The 19,870-nt window shown below is 35.4% G+C and overlaps 1 long non-coding RNA gene across 1 annotated transcript; it reads right to left on the bottom strand.

Annotated features, from left to right (window-relative positions):
* Nucleotides 1-200: 200 nt before the first annotated feature.
* On the bottom strand, nt 201-17,907 carry LOC113479061. Its single transcript, XR_003398201.1, has 3 exons — nt 17,817-17,907; nt 17,466-17,648; nt 201-389 (listed from the first exon to the last, which is right to left on the bottom strand). It is a non-coding gene; the product is annotated as an uncharacterized LOC113479061 (long non-coding RNA).
* Between the last annotated feature and the right edge of the window lie 1,963 nt (nt 17,908-19,870).

The following is a 19,870-nucleotide window of genomic DNA, read 5'->3' as shown; positions in this document are numbered from 1 at the left end:
GCTATTTTTTAGTAAATTCAGAAAAAGTACATTTCATTTTAATCCTGTCTTTTCCCTTGTATACCTAGATGTCGTAAATAAGATATCTCCATATTGCACATGCATATAAGCAAATACTAACTCATCATTTTAGCATTTTCTAAATGATAACTGCAACCTGAAGAGCTCCTACTGAGAAGCAATGCATTTACCTTGTTTTGATAGAAGACAGGTTAAACTGAGTTAAGCTATCCATTTTGAAAGTCATGTACAAAGCCCCAGGCGGTTCTGGAGCAACCTAGACCACTTCCAGCATATGTAGGAACTGATGCTTGAGTCCTTCATTTCAGTGTATCTTCTGTCCCTTCCTCTGTAGAAGCCATAGTTTTCCCCAACATAGAAGTGTAGAGCTGAAGACAAACAAATAAAATTTATGAGTTCTACTTTGCCTTTGAACATCATTTTCTGTTTTCTAAATACTCTGTGCTACTCACAGAGTAGGAAAATGTCATGTATATACTACATGAAGAAATTTAGTCACATAATATTTTTTTTTAATAAAGAGTAAAAGTGTAATTTTCAAATTAAAAAAAAAAACAAACAAAAAACACCCCAAACTTATTTAAGCAGCTCTACAACTGGAAGAACTGATTCTGCCTGAAGGTATTACTGAAGACCATAGATAAATTCTGGAACAGTCCTTTAATGTCATTGACATAGAATTTTACAATCAATTAGAGTAACTGCATTTTTCTGTTAACCATGTGCAGCTGGTTTTTTTTAATCTTGAAATGAATGGCTATATTGCATTAAAAATAGTGCTTTTATTAAAAAAAAAAAAATTGCAAAATGGATTCTGACCATTTACTATTATCTTTCTATACTAAAGTAAATGCAATAAAGGAAGGATGGTAAGTTTTTTGTACAGCTAGTTTAACTAAATTTCATATAGATATTATGATCCAGGAAATGTTTCCTTGTAAAGTAAGAAACTTAGCAAATTCATGGACCCAAGGTTCTGCAATAATGTTCATCATAACACCAGATATTATATGACTATAGAGCTGACAAGTGATTGAAGTTGTATAAGAACCAGACTCTTTCCTAAACACTTTAGCAAAACTGTTACTGCGGGCAGAATATTCTGTGTGTTGACAAACCAATCAAGCACCAAGTATCTTCAAATCAATTGCAGTACAAAGTAAGCTTTTTGAAATGTGTGGAAATGGCATGTGGAGACAGGGTTACATAGCAGTGTTTATTGTTGAGCCCTTTGGAGTTGAAAGCATGCTTCTAAATTAAATAATCTGGATTCTTTTCTGTCTCAGTTGAAATATTATGAATCTGACTCTGAGCTCATCCCTAGTAATTTCAGTGGATTTATTTCTGCTGTGCTTTGATCTAACTGGTAGCAGAAACAGATCATGCAATGTGATACATTTACAACAACAAAAAAAGAGGACAGAAATTATGGGTGTTTGAGCATTTAACAGTTCTCTTCCATCACTCATTTAGCGTAGATTTCTGATGTGATTTCAAGGCACTGCATGCTTGTTTCTTACCATGTTAGTTACAAAACCAAAACAAGTCATGATTTTTGTATCATATTAAAGTACCTGACATCTGGTTCTGTTAATTCACTCAGAATCAGTATTTGTGCCGATCCCACAAAAGTAGATGGTCTTTCAGTCTTCTAGATCATTCACTAATTAAGCTAATATTTTCAGGAAACTTCACAGAATTGTTGATACTATAGCTTACTTCCCTTCTCTACTGTTGTATGACATACATATGCAATGAAGTCACTGAAGAGCCTTCAGCTCTTTACAGATGAATAAAAGTCTTCATATTAAACTCAACAGACATATTGATTCTTCTTAATTTTACTTCCCTGACACTTTGTTATTTCGCCAGGAATGCATGTCATCCATGCATTCCAGAAGAAATTACAAGTGTCAAATGCAACAATAGATACACTCAAGCAAAGTCTCCCCTGATTTGAAAGTTAATGAGGGAAAAAAGACAAAGGAGAACAAAATGCACAAAGTAAATATTCCACATCCTTGTATTGCTGGTGGGTAGCATACTGAAATTAGATTTTAGTGGCGTATTGTGACACCTTGTCATTCATCTTTCTATTTCAGTGTAGAAAGAAAAAAAAAATATCGATCTAGTGAGGTGCAAACTTGGATTTTTTTTTAACATGGGAATTGTCATATTTTTAATGCAGCATCTTCAGACAGAAAACAAGTATTAGAATTACTGGAAACTAAGAGCAAATAAGCTGCTTTTTACTTTTGCTATGATTGATACTATTTTGTTTGATAATAATGTATCTAGCATTTTTTTTTTCTTTTGGTTCATTTCAGGCAGGTAAATTGCAACCCCCTTCAAAGTTTTCATTAGATAGCCTATTATTCCCTTGAAAGAAATCATACTCTATGCATTATTCATCAGGAACAGCAAATCTTCACAGCGGCCACACAGGCTGCAGTATCACAGAACTACTTAAAATTCTATGGCTCCTTTCTCCATTTCTGCTGAATTCAGTTCTGGTCTAATCTCCATGTATAATGCAATATCTCTGGTTAATTCAGATATTGCAATGCTGAAGGAAATAGGTATTCTTTACTTTATTAATGCTGAACAAAATACCCTCACTCTTACTTATCAAATGCTTGTAGTTCACTCTGTATGATAGTTTCTTCTCTTTTTTTTTTTTTTTTTTTTTTTTTTTGGTGTATACATGTATAAACCCATATGCAGTGGAAGTCTAAAAAGAATATTTTATTGATGCTCTCCCATGCTTGCCTCCTAGAGTTCATTTTTTCCAGGAGTCTGCTTTACATGTACCTTAATAGCTTTCTGTACTTGTTAAGACTGGTACTGTATGCTTCCCTCACAGTTTACTACCAGCTGATATATCATACTTCATGGGGAAAAACACTCAATCCTTCTTTCATATGCATCAGATGATGCCCACTTGACAAGGTGTATTGAAAATGGTGTAGGCTGTGAACTAATAAAAGTAGTCAACCAGTTTTCTTGGGTCTTCCGTTTTCTCTCTCTGTCCTTTACATATTTCTTCTAAACAATCTAGTATAGGACTAGGAAAACTATGTAGTTCAGCAGAAACAACACTGCACAGAGGCACGGACTTTAATCCTGTTCATGACTGGGCCGTTGACCTTCCATGAGTAATTTCTGTTTTCTCTCTCCACCCAGTGCTTTTACATGTCATTTCTACTTAACATATAGGTAAGAACACCAGGGCTGTCATTTGCTATGTACCTATTCAAACACTAACAAAACCCTCATTACGGTGGAGAACTCCAGAGACTATATTTTTTTTTAAATCATAAGGGATTTTTTTTCAGTTGCTGATTTTTACCTCATGTCAGTCACCTCATATCAGCTCTGTTGATGATTTTGTTCTTCATTTCTTCTCTCACTCTATCATTGTATATTTTCTGACTACTCTCAGTTCAGGTTTTTTTAAGCGTAGAATTTTAGGAAAGAATCAGGAAAGAAATTCATGGTGTTACAGACCAAAATGTGCTGATTTGCACCTTTCAAATGACTGTATCTTTGCTATATTAACTACTGCTGGAATACTGTGCATTCTTCCTGACACTTTTGAAACCTAGTATGCTACCACAGATGTCCCAAATGACAAAGTTCCTCTTTAGACAAGACTAGTTTTTGCTTTGAGATGTAACTTTTCACAATATTCCTTCTTCTAATATTTTTAATGTCTATTTGTAGTACTTACTATTACTTTTTGATCTCTGAGTGAATAAAAACTTTTAAAAATAAGAGAAAATTATATTTAAGAGTCAATCTGAACTGTTTAAAGACAAAGTGCTATCCTGCAAATGATATTAAAGTGAATTGTAGAGTTCCATAACCATATAAATACAAAGAAAATCATAGAGGGGAAAAAAAAAAAAAAAAAAAAAAAAAAAAAATTATCCCACCCCTCAAAAGAACAAATGGTGATTGTTGTTTGGGGTTTTGCATAATTTCTGCATCTAGAGTAAATAAATTCAAAATATTTTAGACTACACAATAGTTCTGAACTTATTCAAACAACTTGCCACAAAAATAATTTCATATCTTATTACTTATCTAAGTAGACCATATGTAAAAATCATCTCATCACTATCAGTAGGTACCAAAAAAAATCTATTCTATCAAAAATTTAAATTCATATTACAGAATTAGGAGTTTTACATTTCACTGAATACTCCTGTGCTTCTTACATATTAATAGCTTTTTGTTTTCCATTTTTATTGACCAATTAATCTGCTATAACTATGAGGTGAACAATTATTATATTAATTCCATGCATTTGATTTAATTTTATTTGATAATGCATTAAAATATTAACACTGTATTTTCAATCAACCACATTAATTTTGTTGTATTACTGACCAATGACATTTCATTATTTGCATGATAAAATGTGTCTTAAATGTGTATACAAGTGAGATCATGTGGGAAAATTTTTAAAAGTAAGTACAATAAACTTTTTTTTACTAATTTAAAGAGTTCAGATTCTAACTAGTATAAGGATGTAAAACCAGGTTATAATACTTTCATTTTAACTATATTTTCTTCAGAGAGATGGAGAATTATCTACAGTGTTGAGTATGGGAGTGGAAGGTAAGGTCTTGAACTGAGACACATGATTAGTATTCATATGTTGTAGAAGATAAATCTTCACATTAAATATAGAGACACTCATGTATACTGAATGTCACTAGAGATTAGCATAATATTTCTATTAGTAACGCTAGCTTATCTAACTGAGCGACACAGTGTAGTCAAGAGCAAAGCACTAGAATGATGAAAATGAGCTTTAAGTGTTTCTAGAATGGGTGAAGGAGGGAAGTGACCACTTCCAGAGGTAATTATTTAATATTAATCACTGTATTTACAACAAAAAGTCTCTGTCCTTATATAATTAATTGCTGTCCCTTCCTTCCATATTCCACTAATATTTCCCTTTCTTTATCATGCTGCGCACTCCAGGCTTTTCACCGAATGAAATACAAGAAACTAAAATTCTACCATGGAATCAAGGAAAATTGAAATTTTTGCCTTGGCCCTAATGTGTGTCAGTTAAACCTTTTTCAATGCTATGTAAACCCCAAATAATAAATACAGTATTTTATGTTATTACTATTACTGTTTGCTATTGATACTACAACTGATCCATTAGGGAAAATTTCCTTTCTTAAATGATGCATTATTCATTCCATATCTATCTTTTCCATGATTGTTATACATATGGTGTTTCCACTTCACATAGAGGGATTTAATACAGAGTATCCCTGCTCTTTTCATAAACATATGAATGTTATATGAACAGTGTAGATTAAATTTACACAATAGATCATAGAAAGAGACTATTCCTGATGTTCTCTCCCAGAAATGAGTGTTCAGGATGATGCCATGACTTTGTTAGAAAGTACAAAGGACAGTGCCAAGGTTTTCTTTATAAAAAGTGGGATTTTCTCCGGAAAGATCTTTCCACAGAGAAGACCTGATATTACTTGCATATTTTTAAGTAAAGATACCAGACTGAAAATTTTTGTTTGAGTCAATCAGCATTCCTATTACAAAAGCACATTAACTTGAGAAAGGCTGAGACTGATCAGTTTAATACAGGAGGGAAATCAAAAGAAACAAAGCAAGGCGAGGAGCCAAGACACAAACTGGTTGATCTTTAAAAAGTGGCTCTGAGGTGAAAAATCCTGTCTGATCTCTGACTCAACTTTTTGAGTCAAATTTTATCTCATGCAATTTTATTTTTTCTAAATCTTATTAAAAATCCCCAACCTAGGGTCTTCCTACTGCTCTGTACTCTTAGCTGAAAGCAGCTGAAGCAGAATGGAGAGCAGTGCCACATATGTTAAAATACTGACAATAATTATTTCTCTATCTGGATATGTAATGCATATGCATATACATAGAGCTATATAACTATAGATATATATTTCAAATAAAATTAACAACTGATATTTTGAGGACAAGAAACAAAAATAAACCCTGCATAAATGGAAAGAAGGGGAAACATACTGGGTTGAAATTTGTTTCAGATAAATGTATGATAACACTAATTAACTCAGTTAAATAATGACAGAGAAAACAAAACCATAATAATTTATATGTCAGCAGTACTCATGACAAAACAATAGTTAGTGACAAAACATAATACATTGATTCAACATATATGTCCCATCATGCTCCCTGCCCTATACATGATTTTGTGTCAAATCTCAAATCAAATCAGAAAGAGGGTGAAATGAAACAATTTTTAACAGAATTCCCTCAAATTCTATGAACAGTTCAGGGATACAGATTTAAGTTGTTTTGCAAGTTCATCATAATATATCCAAACTGGTCTTCCATTCTCAAGCAACAATTTGTGATTAGAGCTGACAGATTATCAGAATTTCTATTCTGAAAGAAGTTGACAGGAAGGGTGGAGAGGGAAGTGTTAAATTTTGTTGCAGAAAAACATTGGGAATTTCCTAACAGTCAGTAATTTCATTTTATATAACCGAGCTTCATTGGCAGTTTTCAAATAAAATTGAGATTAGGTGTATCTGGGCTCCTAGTTCCTTACATACTCAGAAGACTGATGAGGACCCAGAAGTTAGTAGACAGAGCTTCCAAACTCCCGGCTCTGCAATGGGGAGCATAAGGAGAATGACTGATCCAGGCAGTGGATGCAAATGTACATCATGGAAATCCCACCACAGAACAGAAAGCATCTTATTTCCATCAGAAGGTTAGTAAGCACTTGCACCGAATCAGTGTTTTATATATTATCATGAGTTTGGTCATGCAATGTCAGGCTAATGTTTTTCTACCCTCTAGCTTCCCCTTCCCTGCTTTTATTGATTATTTCACAAAGACCTTGCCCAACTAATGTATCTCATGTCTCACTGTAATCCAGGCATCTCACCCAAAGACTTTAATCTCTTCCACAATGGGAGTAACCCAAACCGTAATTTATTGCATGGCCTACCAAATCTTACCTTATCCAGCATTCAAAAGATTATTCTCATATCAAAAGTCATTATCAAACCTTCTCAACAATAAATATTCCTATCCTTATGTGATGGATGACCCGTCATAATCACTTGACATATTTTTCCTTCATAAAATTCTTGTTCTATTTCTTCCAATACTGATCTTCACATTACCTGATGAACAGATTTTTACTTGGTACCTCATTAAACAAACAGATAAAACTGGTGTTCATCACTTGCTTTCTTTACCTTACCAGTGGTTCAGATTCTCAGAAAGTCTTTTTCTGTTAATTCCCTTTTTCCGTTCCTTCATATTAATTATTACTAAGCAATCACTAGCTTTATACATATTGTCTTCACATTGAAAGATAGTTCAAAGACACTGTCTGCCTTTTTCATTTACTGCATGCTTTCCAAGTGGAGAGGATGATGTTGAGACAGTCATCACAACAATTCTCTCAACACCACTACTTTAAACATTGCAACTGACACAACATCAGTCTGACACCATCCTACATCTCATCATCTTAACAACAGGAGTTCCTACTGCAACAATAGACCCTTTGAGGCTGTTATTTGAACATTCCTTCCCCTACAGTTTTCTCAGATATTTTTACTGAATAGTTTTCCATAAAATCACTACTTTCTGCTGATGACTTGATTATTCTTCTATCTATTCCGTTCTGAACCTGCATAGATATACAAATCATTATCATCTAGCCCAAAACTTAACAAGGATTTGTCTGTAAGAACCCAGCTGTGCTCCCAGTGAAGTACAAATTTATGTTGATAAATTTAGACATAAGTATATATAGTAATAAAATAAGAGAAGTAAAAATCAATTTTCCCTCTAGAGTCTAAAAGATGTCTAAGAAAAATTTATTAAAAATATCTAATAGATACTTTCTGTTTCACACATTATGATAAAAATATATATGTACTTTGCATCCTAACTGTAAATCTTTATTAAGTACACTATGGCTATAGCTTTGATCCACATTCTAGCAGTAAGACAAAAAACTATTAGAAAGATTACTTTAAATTAAACATACTTGAGAATCATTAGCTGTTGCAAAATATTTGTCCAAAAAGCATAAAACAACTCCTTATAATGAAAGTAGAGACATTCCTTATTAGAACGTTGCAGCCACTTGTCACTCTCTGGATAACACTACTATGTTCAGAACAGAACAACAACAACCATATCTTAATCCTATCAGTGACAAGGGAATTGTGTTACTGCAAGTAACAAAACATTACTTGCATTATTATAAATAATAATATTTCTTTTTAACATAGCCAAACTAATTCTGTTTGAAGTTCTGTACTGGATCTGGCTGAGCTGGAACTGGTTTCCCCTATAGCAGCCCTCACGGTGCCGTGTTTGATGTTGGGAGCCGTCAGGGTGTTGGTAGCACCCTGGTGTTGTGGCTACTGCTGAGCAGGGCTTACACAGCACCAAGGCTCTTTCCGACATTTCCCACAGTGGGACGGGGTGGGCAAGATCTTGGGAGGGGACACAGCCAGGACAGCTGACCCGAACTGACCAAAGGGATTTTCCAGACCATGTGACGTCTGCTCAGTATAAAGCTGGGAGAAAGGAGGAGGGGGGGGGTCACCCTTGATCCTCCGAGGCAACCACTACATGTATCGGAGCCCCCTGCTTCCTGAGAAGGCCTCGCATCGCCTCTTCATGGGAAGTAGAGAATAAATCTGATTTTTTTTTTTCCCCCTTCTGCACGTGGACCTTTGATTCACTTTGCTTATATTAAAACTGTTTTTGTTTTAGCCACAAGGGTTGTTGTTTGTTTTGGTTTGTTGTTTTTGTTTGTTTTTTTTTTTTCCTATCTTATTTTCCTCTCCCCTCTTTGCCCTGCTGAGAAAAAAAAAGGGGAAGGGGGGGAAGTGAAAGAGCAACTTGGTGGGTACCTGGCATTTAGCCAAGGTCAAACCACCACAAGTTCATAAAATGTCTAAGAGGTGCTGAGCAAATGTTTAATTATTTAATCAGGAAAAAAAAAAAAAGTTTATATTAAATAATAAGTGTACCCTTTGAATTTTTTCCTAATTATTGTACTGGGAGTCAGATCACAGACTCTAACAATCATTCAGTTACTGAAAATATCTTTAAGATAGAATGGAAGCCCAGGTTATTAATTAATGGATCATGGGCTAACTTGGGGAAAACACCAAATCCATTCAGGTCATGTACAGTAATTAGATCAGAAACATCTGCAATACCAGAACAAGAAAACAACCTTACAGTGCATTCATTTTTGAATAGGAAATGTTGTATTTTTCATTTTTGCGCAGAAAAATCTGAAATATCATAATTTTTCATAGAAGCAAAATTCTCAGTAGAGCAACATCTCCGAAGAATTATCTGTTCCCCTATGCATCCCAGTTGTGGATTTTGAGCACAGATCACTATAGGTCAATGTGTTTCCCAGGTTCTTTTTCTAAATAAATATACTAAAAGTAGACCCTGTAAGATGTTTTTGCATTTGTGTTGGGGTTTTTTCCCTCTAGCATTCATTACATTGCATTTCTCAATAGTAAACTTCATTATAATACTTCGGAGAATACTAACCAACATTAATAGCTAACTGAGTTTCAGAAGAGTGAAGGTACCTTTCTGAGTCATGGAACTGGGCACTTCACTCTCCACAAAATGCAGGATTAAGTCAGACTTTCTTTCGGCATTTTATATGTGTTTCAGTGACTCATCATTTAGTGTGAATCCCTCAATCCCTACATACTGCAGATTCCCAATCACTGTTGCTGTAAATTTTCTCACTGGTGAGACATCTAAATGTTACATTCAAATATCCTAACACCTAAATTATATTATGACCTATTCAATATCCATCAAAAAGTCTAGGCTTCCCTGTAAGTATTTTGGCTCATAATTAAACTGATATTGGGAGCTCAACTAAAAGCAATCAGGTCTGAAAATTTTATCTTATTGTACCAAAAATAATTGCTATTATACTTCCTAATGTTTATATTTTGGGAGGAAATCATATGACAGTCATAGAAATTTGTCTTGTTACATCCTCATATTCATGAGAAACTCACAAGGAATGTAAATCTCTGCTTTCAAGAAATGTGTACAATATAAAACAAATCTTAATTTTCTATGTGTGGGAATCCTTACAGAAGGAATAACTAAAATTTAAGACTGCATTTAAGACTGCATCCTAAGCATTCATAGCATTTATTTGATTTTCTTATTCTTTTTTTCGTGTTTTATTTATTTGTTGGTTTTACATCATATAACATATGTTTCTTCTCCTCTAAAGTAGTTTTTACCCCAGCAGTGAATGCCTTCCAGAAAGCTGGCAGTGTTGAAGTCTGATATAAAGAACTTTCATATTTAAATTTTCCATGTTCCAAACCGACCAGATAAAAATTATGAAAAATGTTCAAAAAATATTTTTTAATATATGATAAAATAGTTCTTTGTGGGTTTATTGTAGATTTATCAAATAGAAAATTAGCTGTGGTTTCTAATTTATGTTATTTATTTATTTATTTTTACCACACTAACAGTGGTTATTTTAGTAGGCCTACAATGACATCTTGTGGCTACTCTGAGCTGATCTTTCAGTGATAAATATGATGAAAATTTCTACTGACTTGCCTAGAAACCTTTCCTGCATGAACAAAAATCTTAACCTTGGTGAAGAGTCTGTGTAAGGTGGCTGCCTGTGATAGCAGTGTCTCACCTTTCTAACTCATGAGCAACCATTCCAGCTGCTCCATTTTCCTGTCAGTGGAAGATTAACTAATTAACTTTTCATAGAAGCCATCTTCTGTGAAAGTGGCTACACTACACTGAATAAGTGACAGCTGAAAGCTTCAAACTTTCAAAAGCTGATAGATGAGTTTAAATTTGCAACATTAGGAAGATGGAAACTAAACCTAAGAGAGTAATTTACAATGTCAAGAGCAAAAGAAAACTTTTGCACAATATTCAGGAAGTTCTTGTTGTGTTTTGTTTTTTCTGTTGTTTGGGACAGATGTTTGTTAAGTTGGTAAGCTGCTTGCACTTTTTTTTTTTTTTTTTTTCATCAGTGCTCAAGTATTTTGATCAGGTATCCGTTCTCATTCACTTCCCTTTCTGCAAATATGAATTGCAATAAACTCCTCGGGATATGTAAGTATATATAGAACTATGCAGCAAATGTTAAGGTGATTATGACTTATGTCATCTATTGACAGATTTTTATGACTTTTTACACACTTTTGACTCCAGCTTCAGTGGCTTCTTAATTTTAGATTAACTCTTTAACTAGGGTTTTTTTCCTTAGATATTTGCTTTCTAAAATTTGGCAAAGCACAGTGGCCGTGTCCCCTCCTTCCTTTGTTAGTTCATAGCTTCTCAACTGAAAATACCTGATAAAACTTGAGGATTCATTGACAATGTTTATTTTAATCTTTCCTCAGATCTTAGGTAGATATTTATACATTTGCAAGGCAGTTGTCTGCTTTTGGGAACAATAACTTCCTAATTTCAAATTTTGCAGAGCTATATGCCATCATAAAAATAATAGTTTCAATTTCTCCATGGTTCACTGAGGAACTTTCAGCAGCATAACTTGGTATATTATTTGATTTCAAATATTCTTTTTTTTTTTTTTTTTTTTTTTTTTTAGACCACTGTATGAAAGTACCATGACAATTCTATAAAGGTAATCCGGTGCTCAAACCCTTTTCTTTTGAGCTACGTCACAGTGAACTATAAATATACATATATATATATATATATATATGCACATTATATATATGCACATTATATATATGCACATTATATATGTACACTTTTGAAGTTTATGTTCTGGGGGGATTGGCAAGGAATGTATTGAAGACAAGATCACTGCCCATCTTTTATTAAATCTAAAAATATGCAAAGCCATGCTTGATCTTCCTGAACATTATGTGTAGTAAATTTGATGAAATGCTTATTCATTGCTCTTCACTGAACTCAGATAGTGTTGTACAAGTTCTTGGCTCAAGTATGGGGTATGTAACACACAGCATTTTGGCTCAGAGGGAACACTGGGGGAAACATCAGTTGGCTGAGGTGTAGGAAAGAGCATTATATCCCTTCTAGCAGTAGAATGTGAGGTTCAGGGAAGGAACTGACAGGATGGATATGAGCTGGTGAGCTCAGATTTACCAGTGGCTGAAAACTCTCACTGAAGGAGAGTCATCATCAGATTGAAGATACAATCAGCAGTTGTATCAAGAATCAACAACAGCATGAGGTGAAGGCTGAGGCAGCAAAAGGGTTTTGGCAGAAGGAGGCTCTTGGAAGACTGTAGTACAGCAGTGAACAGAAAAAGAAGTGTAGTCATGATGAGAACACAATTCCTTCAACAATTGCCAGTGAAGGTGGCCATATATACCTGTTACATACAAATGAGTGGGAATGAATGGGAAGAATGGTGAACTCTCAATAGTTGAGCTTTCCTGCAAAATGATTTTAAGTGAGATTCCAGCTCTAGCTCTAACATGGAACTGAACCTCATTCTTGGTAGGAAGTTGCAGTTTTTCAATTACCAACGTGCTGTGGATGGAATAGAAATTGCTAATGTTAAGAATTACTTGTTACTGCCAACAGTATTACATTGCCTACTGGTATGTTTTAAATTGTAAAGTACTGGTGTGAAAACCTTTGGCAAAAAAATAACTGCCCATATTTGTTATGAATAATCTCATTTCTATTAGCTGCTTACTCGAGCTGATCAGTAGCATATGCAACAATGCTGGCAAATAGCTCCAAATCATATAATCAGAATCAAATATGTTGGAAGGGACCTCTGGAGGTCTTCCAGTCCAAGCTCCTGCTCAAAGAAAGTCAAGTTAAAGCAGGTTGGTCAGAATATCTCCAAGGCTGAAGATCCTAAAAATCTCTCTCCGCTTGCATTTAACTTAAATTTTTCTATTTACTTTATTTCTGCTGAAATTTTATAGCTCACACTGCAATAAATGAGAAGTCATACATATTTTTCACCAAGTTACAACTACAGTATTGTTTGTTCACTTACTTAAACTGGCACGCAAACCAGAATGAAGATAGAGCAAAATTTGCCTAATTCTGCACTGGGAGATGCCTTAGACATCTGCTGGCAATATTCACTAAGGCACATACCATAAGGTGCCACTCTCCTGGCAGAGGTACAAATCCAGTTGTCTCAGGCACTTTGAAATTCAGGAGATGAACAGTGCTGCACCTTGGATCCCCAAGGACACTGATCCAGTATGCACTGACAGACAAAAAGGATTTAATTTGGAATTGCCTGCTTAGACAGAAAAAGGCCACCTATTGCAGAACGGTGTTACAGAGGGCTTTCAAAACACCCACATGCAGCCAGCCTCTTGACATACAGGAACAGGGACAAGCACAGGGAGGTCTTATTTAACAGTAATTGCACATATGTTGTTTTGGTTTGCTGGATAATGGATTGTCACTGTCAGTTGACTGGCATCACATCAACTCATTAGAAGCTCTTGGCTTTTCCATTCAAGCTACTCACAAGGTCCAGTCAAAATATCCAGGCAGTCCTGGGCTTGCATTCCCCAACAGGATGCTGGAATAGGACCAAGGGAGTACCGTATTGGTGAGGTGGTAAAAGTCAGAAGCAAGATTTGGATGAAGGCATGGTCTGGCCTCCCACTGCAGTAATGAAAAACAGGACTGAGAGGCAGGAAAGAGTGTAGAACTGGATTACTGTTACTGTGAAAGAGGGGGACTAGTAGAATGTATACAAACCCCAAGGTAAACTGCATTTGGTTACACCTCATACAGCCTTTTCCTCACTAATGAGCGAGTCAAAGGCTCAAGTTCACTTCCCACACATAAAAAGATAACTAATAAAGGAAAAAAGGAAGCATGGGATTGTCCTAGACACAAGGTCATTTATAGCTTTCTACAGTGTAACACATACTGTTGAATCTAGTCAAGAGTGTAGTTGAGAATATGAGTATTGTAGGCCTAGGCATGATGCTATATACCGCTACAGTACATATCTGAGAAGGCAGAGCCCATTTCTGACATTTGTCTGGTGTGGGTGGATTTTTGGTTTTGTTTTTTATTTGTTAAATAAAAAATATATAATCTCAAGATTACAAGCAGAGCACAGTTTATGCCACCTCAGTTTCTTCCCAACCCTTGAGCAAGTTTCTTTCAAAACACACACATTTCTAAGATTTCCAGAATTATTGCACCCTCGACAGGAGGCCTCCCTGTATTCTAGAATTCAAAGGCTCTCTCCAGCCTTAAAGCTGACAAGTCCTTGGACAGCAGTCCTGTATTTAATCATTGTAATGCAGGTCCTAGTCAGGTCCCACCACTTTGTGTTACTCTAACCTTTTGCCAAAATCTTATTCAGCACACAGAGTTCCAAAAGAACTGTGATAAGACATGGGTGGATGTAAATCTGATGGGAACAGTGGAATTTCATAGCCTCACCAACCTTTCTTGTGATAAAGGAACCTGTGCCAAGACTAATGCCAATGCATATATAGAGAAAACAAAGTTGTCTGCCCACGTTGGATAAATCCACAATTTATTTTTGGGGCTTTGCCTCATATAAACCTTAAAATCCAGCAGTGGGATCTTGTGCTGTAACAATGGTCAAAGTAAAATCTAGCTGAGTTCAATCTTGCTGACTCACAATCATGATGAAGAATAGGTTTCCTATGAGACTCAAATATTGTCATCACAGAATCACATCTACATCACCTATGAAAATCTGCTTATTCTTTATTCTAATATCTTGAGTGCAAACAGTAAATGCCATATTAGGACTAAATGCCCCCTCTTTTATTTGCTTCACTACCCAGATGTTTGATATCATAATGTAAACTCAACCTTTAAAGGAAAGAGTGAATAATAGAATTCATTAGACTTTATTGGTATTGTAAATTGTTCTGTGGTTCACAAACCATGCTTTTATGGCTTTCTTGATTACAACAAAATTGCACTTGTCTCTTGTATCAAAGTTAATGACCCAGTAGTGTTAATGGAACTGCTAACAGCTAATAGAAGTGTTATTGAGTAATGTGTGCAATTAAATAGCTTCAATTAATGTATTTAATGTTGGGGCAATACCATGCACAAATATAGGCTGGGCAATGTGTGGATTGAGAGCAGCCCTGTGGGGACGGACTTGGGGGCATCAGTAGATGAAAAGCTGACTATGAGCCAGCAGTGTGTGCTCACAGCCCAGAAGGCCAATCATGTCCTGGGCTGCAGGTTGAGGGAGGCGATTCTGACCCTTCACTCACATAAGAACCCACCTGTAGTACTTTTTCCAGCTCTGGGGCCCCCAATATAAGAAGGACATGGACCTGCTAGAGCAGGTCCAGAGGAGGGCCACAGAATTGTCAGACGCATGGAACACCTCTCCTGAGGACAGGCTGAGAGAGTTGGGGTTGTTCAGCCTGGAGGAGAGAAGGCTCCGGGGAGACCTTATAGCGGCCTTCCAGTACTTAAAGGGGGCTACAGGAGAGATGAGGAAAGACTCTTGATCAGGGAGTGTAGAGATAGGATGAGGGGTAATGGTTTTAAACAGAAAGAGGGTAGATTTAGATTAGATATGAGGAAGAAATTCTTTACAGTGAGGGTGGTGAGACCCTGGCACAGGTTGCCCAGAGAAGCTGAGGTTGCCCCCTCCCTGGCAGTGTTCAAGGCCAGGTTGGACGGGGCTTTGAGCAACCTGGGCTAGTGGAAGGTGTCCCTGTCTATGGCAGGGGGCTTGGAACTAGATGATCTTTAAGGTCCCTTCCAGCCCAAACCATTCTATGAATCTCTGGTTCTATGATTTCTGTTTTACTGATAATAAAAGTATCCTGCTATCTACAATGAACTTCCATTATGAGTAACTGCAGAAATTGTATACTAATGCAACTTTTTAGTAATAGAATTGTCCAGTATAGACGATGATTTGGAAGATTAGTAGCAATACTTTTAAAATCAAACATGTAAGATAAAGTCAATGACACACATGCCTGAAAAATATGAATACTAGTTACTAGAGACAAATTATGGATTCAATCTTGAACATGCAGTTTGTAGACAGCTTGAGAATAGACTACTGATAAGAATGTTTGTGGGCTTAAAACCAATGAAAGGTATGCAATGAACACTTGCAGTGTTATGGGGAAAATAATATAAAAACAAATGTAGTATGTATATCTATATGGCCTGAATTAAACATATGGTGCTGCTTAGGGCTGGAACTTGAGTGTGTCCTTAGCAACCAGGTCAAAGAATAAAACCAATAGAAATGGCATGATAGAGACATAATAGATAATTGGCCAAGCCAGTGCTTAACTTCCTCCTTAATAACAAAAAACTTTTAAAATCTCTTTCAAACAAGCAAGCAGGTGTGCTCTGAAACCATTTGTGTCTCTTCTGAAATAATACCAGCCAAACTGGGCAAAACATTACTCATTAATACCATGACAATGCAAAATCTTTTATTCTTATTATACTTAGTTCATTATTTCCTTAGATCTGATTTACGTGTTGCATTTATTTTTCTCATATTATGCTGCAACAACCGTTATTGTTTGGATTCAGCATTACAAGATGAACTTTTACTTTTATAACTCAGCATATTTTTCCATAATTATAGACTAGAATATTGACGTTTAAATCCAGAATAATAAAACATTAGGCAAATAAAGCATAAGATCAATTTTAAACCAAACAGAAAAATATGAAATTGAACTCACTCAGAACCACAGCTTAATAACCCTTAGGATTATACTGTTCAAATTATTAAAACAAGCCTAAATTGTATCATACATCACTTTGTGAGAAGCCATTTTCATTAATATTTTATTTGAATCTCTGACTTGTAAGATCAAATTTTGCTTCCATAAACTTTGTAAAGGAGTACAAACTATAAGTTCTGTATGAACCAAACTTCTTGATATGAAACATCACTTCATCCCCACCTTGTGGAGCTTTCCGGAATACACCACTATTTCAAAACTAAATTTATTGGTGTGATCTGAACCTTTCAGTAATGTAGATGTAGCATGCAATACACCCATAGAGAACCTCTTAAATTCACTTTGCCATAAAGCTTATAGCCTCAAAATTAGATTTTATTTTAGATGAGCATGAGCTAAATCTGTTTATCAGAAGGAGAGGGGATAAGAGGGGAAGAAAGGAAAGATTACAGTATCAGAGCAGGTTAAAATTCAGATTCAGGTTTTGTTCCAAAGATTATTCATTCCAAACTTGAATCTGAAGCATAGATATCAAGAGTTAAACTGAGCTAAACTGATATTGTAGGATACGTCTATATTTCTGAGCATTGATCCTATCAATTCTCAAACCAATTCACTGAAGCATTAAATAGTTAATTTATACACAAAAGAAACCAGGAACATTGAGAAACGATAAAAGAATTATTTTCTTACCTTGATCAGGAGATAAGAGTCCCGCAGTATAAAACTTAACTGACAGCTCTGTTGTGAAACTCTCTTCTCCCATTTCTCTTCTGGCACTGAAAGTACATTTTCCTCTGGCATTTAATGGTTTGAAAATGAAGGCAGAAATGCAGACCTAGAGTGGTCCCTGGGATCACGGCATTTGGTTCTTTGCTATTATAAAAAAGTACCATAGAATTGTTTCAAAATCACTATTAAGTTCTGATTATTTTTTTCCCACCTCTATTTTCCCGTAAGAATGTTGTCACATAAACACTTTTCATTAAAGGTTTGGAATCTTATTTTAATTTCCAGCCTAAAACCATGGTGGTTAACCTTTACCTATTTATTCTTTCAGCAGAGTTAGCTAACAGCTTGACTAACTATTTCTTCTTGCCTGCTCTTCACCGTTATAGACAAGAACTGTATAACCACAGTTTTTGCTTTGCTTGGCTGAATATGTCAGTCTCTGTGCCCTTTTTTTTCCATTTACTTGGTCATCTTTGATACATTTCCATGTATTTTTCCTAGAGTCAACTCCACTGAAATATGCACAGTGTTTTAGTTAAGACCTTACACAAGGTACTTCTGATATCACATTAAAGCATTCATTCTCAGTTAGCATGACAAAATTATCACAGTTATGCAGAAACTGTCCACTCTGCCTGCGTCTGATATGTTCAGAAGAGAGGGTTTGATTTTTTTTTCCTTGAATTCTTCTGTTTTCCCTGACTTTGTTGGCAAAACTTATTTTTGTTGTGGGACAGGAGAGAAACAACCATGAGTAGAATGAGAGAAGGGGGGAGGGGGGGTGTGTGTCACAAATTTTAGGTAGGTTTTCCTAACTTTGTTTAGTGTGGTTTCAAATCCAATATATGTAGTAAATATGGTATTGCTTATTTCCAAGTCTACAAAAGAGGAACAATTTTGGTAGTCAGGTAAAAAAAAAAAAAATTAGACTGAAATAGTAGTCTTAGTATTTTTGTAACCAATATATTTCTTTCTGCTATTCTCTACATGCTATTTTTCATTTCAGCTTAGGGACAAATGAGAAAAAAAAAAAAAAAAAAAAGGGTGCTTTTTTTCCAGAAGATTTTAAATCTCCTGCTCCAAGCTATATCATAATGGAAGAATGTCAAACCTTGCAACAGCACTGTTAAGAACACAAATTACTGATACCATAAATGCTAACAAAAGGAAGATTATGTAAAGGAATAAAAAAATAGAACAAACAAGGGACCATTACCTTAATGTGAGACTAAGTAGTACAGACTGGCCACATCCATACTGCATAGCTCTTGACTGTGTCTCTCCTCCAGCCTGTGTATGGTAACTTTACAGCTCTGTAACGTAATTGTTATTTCCTTCAATTATTTGAAGTTCAGAGTGAAAGATATAAAATGAAGGACATATTCTAATCCATCAGAATGTTTTTACACGGCAAACTGAGAATGTGTGTTACAGACTTTATATGTAAACATGGAAAAATAACAGCAACAAACTTGCTGTGTTACTGGTAAGGGACCTTGTAAGGAGACAGGCCAAACCAGGCACGATCTCATCCATTTCGTCTAGTGCACGCCACACCAAGAACTATACCTTGGCACTGTCTGAAAATATATTCAGTTGACAAACCGAATTAGCAATTAAGCAAAATGAACAATCAGACATTCAGTGCTTAAATTGACCTTTCACCTTAATCAGAATGTAATCTTAAGTCTAAACATAAAAACTGGCCTCTTGTGTAATATTGTAATTATATTTTCAGATATGGAAAGCCAGTACTTCACTGATGCAATGCTTCGAGCTCTACAAAGAACCAGTCTTGGTGCAGGGCTGGTGGCAGAGGACATTAGAAGCTTGGCGTTTAGGCTTGTAATAATCCTCTGATGCATCAGAATATCAGTGATCTTTCTTCTCTTTTTTGTTTTGTTGGGTTTGGGTTTTGTTTTTTTTAATTACGTAACAGTGAACACTTAGTTTTCTGTTTTTCTTTTTCTGTAATAAACCTCTAAAAACATATCTGCCTAAATCTGCAAAAAATCTGGAAGGACCTCTGAGAGGCCTTTCTTAAACCACATTTAACCACCAGAACTAGTGACCTGGAGGGATCCACATTCCAGTCACTAAGTGATTGTTGCTTGGCAGACAGGAAAATGCTGTTGCCAATCTTTGCTGTTTTACAGAGTTAAACAGAAGCCTCTTGTTTTCACCACTCGGTTACTAATTTTTCATTCACCCTGTGAGAGATCTGAAGCCTTTTGATATACAGCTAGAGAGAGAGATCCCTGCTTCCATCTCTTCTCATCTACAGAACTATGTCATCTTCAGTCTGGTTAAAGCACCATTTTGACAGCTGTCTTTTTTTTTTTTTTTTTTTTTTTTTTTTTTTTTTT

This window comes from Athene cunicularia (assembly GCF_003259725.1).
Source record: "Athene cunicularia isolate RWA chromosome 4 unlocalized genomic scaffold, athCun1 chr4_part1, whole genome shotgun sequence".
NCBI lineage: Eukaryota > Metazoa > Chordata > Aves > Strigiformes > Strigidae > Athene > Athene cunicularia.
The sequence above is the reverse complement of the archived record's forward strand: the minus strand, read 5'-3'. Positions and strand labels throughout refer to the sequence as shown.